The sequence below is a fragment of the Bombina bombina genome, chromosome 1 (genome assembly GCF_027579735.1).
Source record: "Bombina bombina isolate aBomBom1 chromosome 1, aBomBom1.pri, whole genome shotgun sequence".
Taxonomy (NCBI): domain Eukaryota; kingdom Metazoa; phylum Chordata; class Amphibia; order Anura; family Bombinatoridae; genus Bombina; species Bombina bombina.
The window spans coordinates 1,220,811,397-1,220,819,990 of NC_069499.1; positions in this window are offsets into that span (position 1 = coordinate 1,220,811,397).

Consider the following 8,594-nt stretch of genomic DNA (forward strand, 5'->3'; position numbering starts at 1 on the left):
ACCTAGATTTACTCTTCAATAAAAGATACCAAGAGAACAAAGCACATTTGATAACAGAAGTAAATTGGAAAGTTGTTTAAAATTGCATGCTCTATCTGAATTATTAAAGTTTAATATTCACTTTATTGTCCCTTTAAACTGTTACATTCCTTTCCCATATTGTATTTTGTAGGTATTTCAGCCTTCCATCTCCTAGAAATTGATCAATTTATTGCACAGAACAAATGTATTTTAGCTTCACAATTTAGAATGTACTGCTTTGGGAACAATCATATCATCAGCAATAAGTACTGTGTTTCAGTGATCAGTTAGGCCTATAGCAAATACGTATCTGCATAAAATGTTAAACAAATAGTTGTCTTGTTTGTGCTTGGTAATGAAAAACTGCATTTTATGCATGAGTACAAAAGAGAATGTAGAATTTCAGACCACATACTGAGCATTATTTATGAAATTGAAGTGAGGCATCATGGAGACTGGATGTAACAGAGCACCATATGACAGGTAGGTGGTACACAACAGTATAACAAGGGAAATTGTAGGAAAACCCAACTGGTACTATGTGCTGTGCAAGCTATTGTCATATTAACCCCTAAGTATTTATTTGAACTGCTTACTATAAATCCCCAAACTAACCCCACAATACACCATACTTGCACCACAAATGCCTCCTATCTAAACTACTCCCAAATTGTCATACCACACACAAGGGATTCTGCTCCCATGGCAACCCTCCTGTGACTTCCCCTAATGCGAGAGAGTCACTAAGGGTAAATCGGAGAAACATACTCAGCAGGCTGTTTGAGGGGTGCATCTCTGGAGTTCTCGAAGAACAGCAAATCCCGGCAAATTTTCATAGCATACTTTGTTTTAAATGCTTATAAAACATTTTGTTGGCAGATATTGTATAGTGCAGTGCTAAATGCCTCAGTTTTAATTTTAGAAAAAAAATAACATTTAAGGATGTAAGAAATGAAGAGATAACAAGTAAATTTAATTTGCTTCTAGCTCAGCCTACTGATGACTTCTCTTTTTAGTGTACAAAAAAATCCATCCTTTTATTGTGTTTCTATTTCTGGATATAAGATGTGTGTGACTGCTGCCTAATATACCTACAAACATCTAATATCCAGAAACCCTGGATAGAGCATTAAACTTTAGGAAAGCACATCCTGGCCTGAACCTTTAACTAAAGGTACTCCTGAATTTAGACGGTTAACTGCTTTAAGTCCTGTATGTTCACATGGTGAATACTGTACATTTCAGACATGTATCTACCTGACAGATTGTAATAAAGTCTTGATATTGTCTAAAATCTCTTCCATTTTTCTGTATCATCGATTCCTTAATTCCTTACATTAAGATTCTAATATAAGCAGCTATCTTAGTGGTGATTTAAATTTTAACTTAAATAGTCAATTGACAAAGCATGTGTTATATAGTTCACAATAGATAAAAATATTATAGCGCCAAACAAGACATGAAAAACACAAGCTCCTCTGAAATCTCCTAAACTGATACAAAATAGTTTAAAACATAAGAGGAGCGCCACAGGGAAGGGCTAACGTGTTTTATATATCTAGTGTATACAATTTAAATACCTGGGGGGAAAAAATAAATATATATATATACAGAGAGAGCGATAATTTATTAAGCAAAATAGTGGATTAATAAAAACAATAGTAGCTACATAAAAACAAAATATCTAGCTTAGATCGATACAATCAAAGGGATCCCAAAAATGACACAAATAATTGATGAAAGAATCAGTGAGCTCAAATTAAAGTCCCAAAGTATCTCCTAAAGGGGGGTCCAAAAAAGTATATAGTGTCCAAATGGTGTATATGTAAATCCGATTGAAGACGGTGGTAAAAAGAAAAGTGAAAAAATATGTAAGCGTGTATGTCCAAGTGAATCCAAAAAAAAAGAAAAATACAAAAAGATATATTCCAAAAATAGGTTATAAGGTGAATCCAAATAGAAGTCTGTGCGATTCTCCAATGAATAAAATGTGTAATATGGTTCTCAGTTCAGACTCTATTCTAAATTGTGAGGTCTTTACCTTTTTATTGCTTGCTTTTATCTATAATTTCTTCCATCGACAGTACAGATAATATGGCTCTGAGTTATAAGAGATCTATCATTGCTGAAACTACCCAATACAGTTTAAAGTGGATGAAACATTTATATAAGTGACAGGATATTATTTAAGCCAGAATAGGGACACACGCAAAGGTCAGTTTCAGAGCTCAAGTGTTGGGGAGTAATTGGCTGACAAAATGTAAAGAAAAAAATGAGGTAATGTAAAAATAATTGTTATATGCACAAACTTGTACTTAAAGGGACAGTAAAGTCAAAATTAAACTTTCATGATTCTGGTAGAGCATGCAATTTTAGAAATGTTCTAATTTACTTCTGTTCTGTTGGTATCTTTAATTGAAGAGTAAAACTAGGTAGGCTGATAAGAGCTCAGGAGTGTGCACGTGTCTAGTACAGCAGTGTTTTGCAACATTGTATAACAAAGCTACAAATATTGTTGCAAAACACTGCTGCCATAGAGTACTAAAGACGTGCACACTCCTGAGCTCTTATGAGCCCACCTAGATTTACTCTTCAATAAAAGATACCAAGAGAACAAAGCAAATTAGTTGTTTCTGTTACCTACAAAATACAATATGGGAAAGTAATGTAGTTCAGCATTTCATCTCCTAGAAATTGATCAATTTATTGCACAGAATAAATGTATTTTAGCTTCACAATTTATAATGTACTGCTTTGGGAACAATCATATCATCAGCAATAAGTACTGTGTTTCAGTGATCAGTTAGGCCTATAGCAAATACGTATCTGCATAAAATGTTAAACAAATAGTTGTCTTGTTTGTGCTTGGTAATGAAAAAGTGCCTTTCTCTTGTAAGGTGTATCCAGTCCACGGGTTCATCCATTTCTTGTGGGATATTCTCCTTCCCAACAGGAAGTTGCAAGAGGACACCCACAGCAGAGCTGTCTATACAGGGAGTGCAGAATTATTAGGCAAATGAGTATTTTGACCACATCATCCTCTTTATGCATGTTGTCTTACTCCAAGCTGTATAGGTTCGAAAGCCTACTACCAATTAAGCATATTAGGTGATGTGCATCTCTGTAATGAGAAGGGGTGTGGTCTAATGACATCAACACCCTATATCAGGTGTGCATAATTATTAGGCGACTTCCTTTCCTTTGGCAAAATGGGTCAAAAGAAGGACTTGACAGGCTCAGAAAGGTAAAAAATAGTGAGATATCTTGCAGAGGGATGCAGCACTCTTAAAATTGCAAAGCTTCTGAAGCGTGATCATCGAACAATCAAGCGTTTCATTCAAAATAGTCAACAGGGTCGCAAGAAGCGTGTGGAAAAACCAAGGCGCAAAATAACTGCCCATGAACTGAGAAAAGTCAAGCGTGCAGCTGCCAAGATGCCACTTGCCACCAATTTGGCCATATTTCAGAGCTGCAACATCACTGGAGTGCCCAAAAGCACAAGGTGTGCAATACTCAGAGACATGGCCAAGGTAAGAAAGGCTGAAAGACGACCACCACTGAACTAGACACACAAGCTGAAACGTCAAGACTGGGCCAAGAAATATCTCAAGACTGATTTTTCTAAGGTTTTATGGACTGATGAAATGAGAGTGAGTCTTGATGGGCCAGATGGATGGGCCCGTGGCTGGATTGGTAAAGGGCAGAGAGTTCCAGTCCGACTCAGACGCCAGCAAGGTGGAGGTGGAGTACTGGTTTGGGCTGGTATCATCAAAGATGAGCTTGTGGGGCCTTTTCGGGTTGAGTATGGAGTCAAGCTCAACTCCCAGTCCTAATGCCAGTTTCTGGAAGACACCTTCTTCAAGCAGTGGTACAGGAAGAAGTCTGCATCCTTCAAGAAAAACATGATTTTCATGCAGGACAATGCTCCATCACACGCGTCCAAGTACTCCACAGCGTGGCTGGCAAGAAAGGGTATAAAAGAAGAAAATCTAATGACATGGCCTCCTTGTTCACCTGATCTGAACCCCATTGAGAATCTGTGGTCCATCATCAAATGTGAGATTTACAAGGAGGGAAAACAGTACACCTCTCTGAACAGTGTCTGGGAGGCTGTGGTTGCTGCTGCACGCAATGTTGATGGTGAACAGATCAAAACACTGACAGAATCCATGTATGGCAGGCTTTTGAGTGTCCTTGCAAAGAAAGGTGGCTATATTGGTCACTGATTTGTTTTTGTTTTGTTTTTGAATGTCAGAAATGTATATTTGTGAATGTTGAGATGTTATATTGGTTTCACTGGTAAAAATAAATAATTGAAATGGGTATATATTTGTTTTTTGTTAAGTTGCCTAATAATTATGCACAGTAATAGTCACCTGCACACACAGATATCCCCCTAAAATAGCTATAACTAAAAACAAACTAAAAACTACTTCCAAAACTATTCAGCTTTGATATTAATGAGTTTTTTGGGTTCATTGAGAACATGGTTGTTGTTCAATAATAAAATTAATCCTCAAAAATACAACTTGCCTAATAATTCTGCACTCCCTGTATAGCTCCTCCCCTAACTGCCGCCCCCAGTCATTCTCTTGCAACTCTCGACAAGAAAGGAAGTATCAAGAGATATGTGGTGACTTAGTGTAGTTTTACCTTCTATCAAGATTTTGTTATTTTTAAACGGTACCGGCGTTGTACTGTTTTACTCTCAGGCAGAAATTAGAAGAAGAATTCTGCCTGGAGGTTTGATGATCTTAGCTGTTTTGTAACTAAGGTCCATTGCTGTTCTCACACATAACTGAAGAATATGGGAAAACTTCAGTTGGGGGAACGGTCTGCAGATTACCTGCTTTGAGGTATGTTCAGTATTTTTATTTCTAGAGAGATGAATAAGTTCTAGAAAATGCTGACAGAGCCTTGTGTATTTGAGGTAAGCCTGATGCAATGATTTAACAGCGACTGGGATCATGCTTACAAAACAGGGTAATACTCATGTTAATACTCATATTACTTAGTGACAAAACGTTTACATGATTTCATAAATAGGACGTTTTCTCCAACATTGGTGTGTCCGGTCCATGGCGTCATCCATAACTTGTGGGAATATTCTCCTCCCCAACAGGAAATGGCAAAGAGCACAGCAAAAGCTGTCCATATAGTCCCTCCCAGGCTCCGCCCCCCCCCAGTCATTCTCTTTGCCGCTCTGAACAAGTAGCATCTCCACGGAGATGGTGAAGAGTATGTGGTGTTTAGTTGTAGTTTTTATTCTACTATCAAGAGTTTGTTATTTTAAAATAGTGCTGGTATGTACTATTTACTCTGAAACAGAAAAAGATGAAGAGTTCTGTTTGTGAGAGGAGTATGATTTTAGCAGCAGTAACTAAAATCGATTGCTGTTCCCACACAGGACTGTTGAGAGGAGATAACTTCAGTTGGGGGGAACAGTTGGCAGACTTTTCTGCTTAAGGTATGACTAGCCATATTTCTAACAAGACTGTGTAATGCTGGAAGGCTGTCATTTTTCCCCTCATGGGGATCGGTAAGCCATTTTCTTAGTCTCAAACAGAATAAAGGGCTTAATATGGGCTTTAAAACTGGTAGACACTTTTATGGGCTAGATCGATTGCTTTATTTAGGCATTTTAAACAGTTTGATGTTGATATTCACACTTTATAACTTTGGGGAACGTTTTTTTACGTCAGGCACTGGTTTAGACACCTTTCCAGTCAGGAAAGGCCTTTCTCAGTAGTAGGCAGAGCCTCATTTTCGCGCCATTACTGCGCAGTTACTTTTGAGAGCAGTACATGCTGCTGCATGTGTGTGGGTCTGGAATTAGTTGAAAAGGTTCCTAGAAGGCTTCATTTGGCATTGTATACTCCCCTGGGTTTGGTGAAGTCGCAGCAAAGGCTGGGGCTGGACTGTAAGGGGGTTAAAACTGTAAACGGCTCCGGTTTCCACATTTTAAGGGTTAACAGCCTGAAATTTGGGGTGCAATGCTTTGAATGCTTTAAGACACTGTGGTGAAAATTTGATTAAGATTGAATAATTCCTTCATAGTTTTTCACATATTCAGTAATAAAGTGTACCCTGTTTAAAATTTAAAGAGACAGTAACGGTTTTGTTTTAAAACGTTTTTTGTACTTTATTGACAAGTTTAAGCCTGTTTAACATGTCTGTGCCTTCAGATAGACTATGTTCTGTATGTATGGAAGCCAATGTGTCTCCCCCTTCAAATATGTGTGATAATTGTGCCATAGCGTCCAAACAAAGTAAGTACAGTACTGCCACAGATAGTAAAGTTACCCAAGATGATTCATCAGATGAAGGGAGTAGACATAGTTCTACATCATCTCCCTCTGTGTCTACCAGTTTTGCCCACTCAAGAGACCCCTAGTACTTCTAGCGCGCCAATGCTTGTTACTATGCAACAATTGACGGCAGTAATGGATAACTCCATAGCAAATATTTTATCCAAAATGCCTGCATTTCAGAGAAAGCGCGATTGCTCTGTTTTAAACACTGTAGAGCAGTCATACCCTCACACCAATCTGAAGGGGCTATGAGGGAGGTTTTGTCAGATGGGGAAATTTCTGATTCAGGAAGAATTTCTCAGCAGGCAGAACCTTTAAATGTAAATTAGAGCATCTCCGCGCACTGCTTAAGGAGGTGCTATCTACTCTGGATGATTGTGACAACCTGGTCATCCCAGAAAAATTGTGCAAGATGGACAAGTTCCTAGAGGTCCCGGTGCACCCCGACGCTTTTCCAATACCCAAGCGGGTGGCGGACATAGTGAATAAGGAGTGGGAGAAACCTGGCATACCTTTTGTCCCTCCTCCTATATTTAAGAAATGATTTCCTATGGTCGACCCCAGAAAGGACTTATGGCAAACAGTCCCTAAGGTCGAGGGGGCGGTTTCTACACTAGCCAAACGCACGACCATTCCTATTGAGGACAATTGTGCTTTCAAAGATCCTATGGATAAAAAACTGGAGGGTTTGCTTAAAAAGATTTTTGTACAGCAGGGTTACCTCCTTCAACCTATTTCGTGTATTATTCCTGTCACTACAGCAGCGTGGTTCTGGTTCGAAGAACTAGAAAAATCGCTCAGTAGAGAGACTCCGTATGAGGAGGTTATGGACAGAATTCACGCACATAAGTTAGCTAATTCCTTTATTTTAGATGCCGCTTTGCAGTTAGCGAGATTAGCGGCGAAAAATTCAGGGTTTGCAATTGTGGCACGCAGAGCGCTCTGGTTAAAGTCTTGGTCGGCGGATGTATCTTCCAAGACAAAATTGCTTAATATCCCTTTCAAAGTTAAGACCCTCTTTGGGCCAGAATTGAAAGAGATTATTTCAGATATCACTGGGGGTAAGGGCCATGCCCTCCCACAAGATAGGCCTTTCAAGGCTAAGAATAAGTCCAATTTTTGTTCCTTTCGCAATTTCAGGAACGGACCGGCCTCCAACTCTGCAGCCTCTAGACAAGAGGGTAACGCTTCCCAGTCTAAACCAGCTTGGAAACCGATGCAAGGCTGGAACAAGGGTAAGCAGGCCAAGAAACCTGCTGCTGCTACCAAGACAGCATGAAGAGGTAGCCCCCGATCCGGGACCGGATCTAGTAGGGGGCAGACTCTCTCTCTTTGCTCAGGCTTGGACAAGAGATGTTCAGGATCCCTGGGCACTAGAAATAGTCTCTCAGGGTTATCTTCTAGAATTCAAGGAACTACCCCCAAGGGGAAGGTTCCACATGTCTCGCTTATCTTCAAACCAAATAAAGAGACAGGCATTCTTACATTGTGTAGAAAACCTGTTAAAAATGGAAGTGATACACCCAGTTCCAACTGTGGAACAAGGTCTGGGGTTTTACTCAAATCTGTTTGTAGTTCCCAAAAAAGAGGGAACTTTCAGACCAATTCCGGATTTAAAAATTCTAAACAAATTTCTCAGAGTGCCATCGTTCAAAATGTCAACTATTAGAACGATTTTACCTACAATCCAGGAGGGTCAATTTATGACTACCGTGGATTTAAAGGATGCGTATCTACATATTCCTATCCACAAAGATCATCATCAGTTCCTAAGGTTCGCCTTTCTGGACAAACATTACGAGTTTGTGGCTCTCCCATTCGGGCTAGCCACTGCTCCAAGGATTTTCACAAAGGTGCTCGGGTCCCTTTTAGTGGTTCTAAGACCAAGGGGCATTGCAGTGGCACCTTACTTGGACGACATCCTAATTCAAGCGTCGTCTCTTTCCAAAGCAAAGGCTCACACAGACATTGTTCTAGCCTTTCTCAGATCTCACGGGTGGAAGGTGAACATAGAAAAAAGTTCCCTGTCTCCGTCGACAAGAGTCCCCTTCTTGGGGACAATAATAGATTCTTTAGAAATGAAGATTTTCCTGACAGATGTCAGAAAGTCAAAGCTTCTAAACGCTTGGTCTTCACTCTATTCTACGGCTTTCCATAGCTCAGTGCATGGAAGTAGTAGGGTTGATGGTTGCAGCAATGGACATAGTTCCTTTTGCCCGAATTCATCTAAGACCATTACAACTGTGCATGCTCAAACAGTGT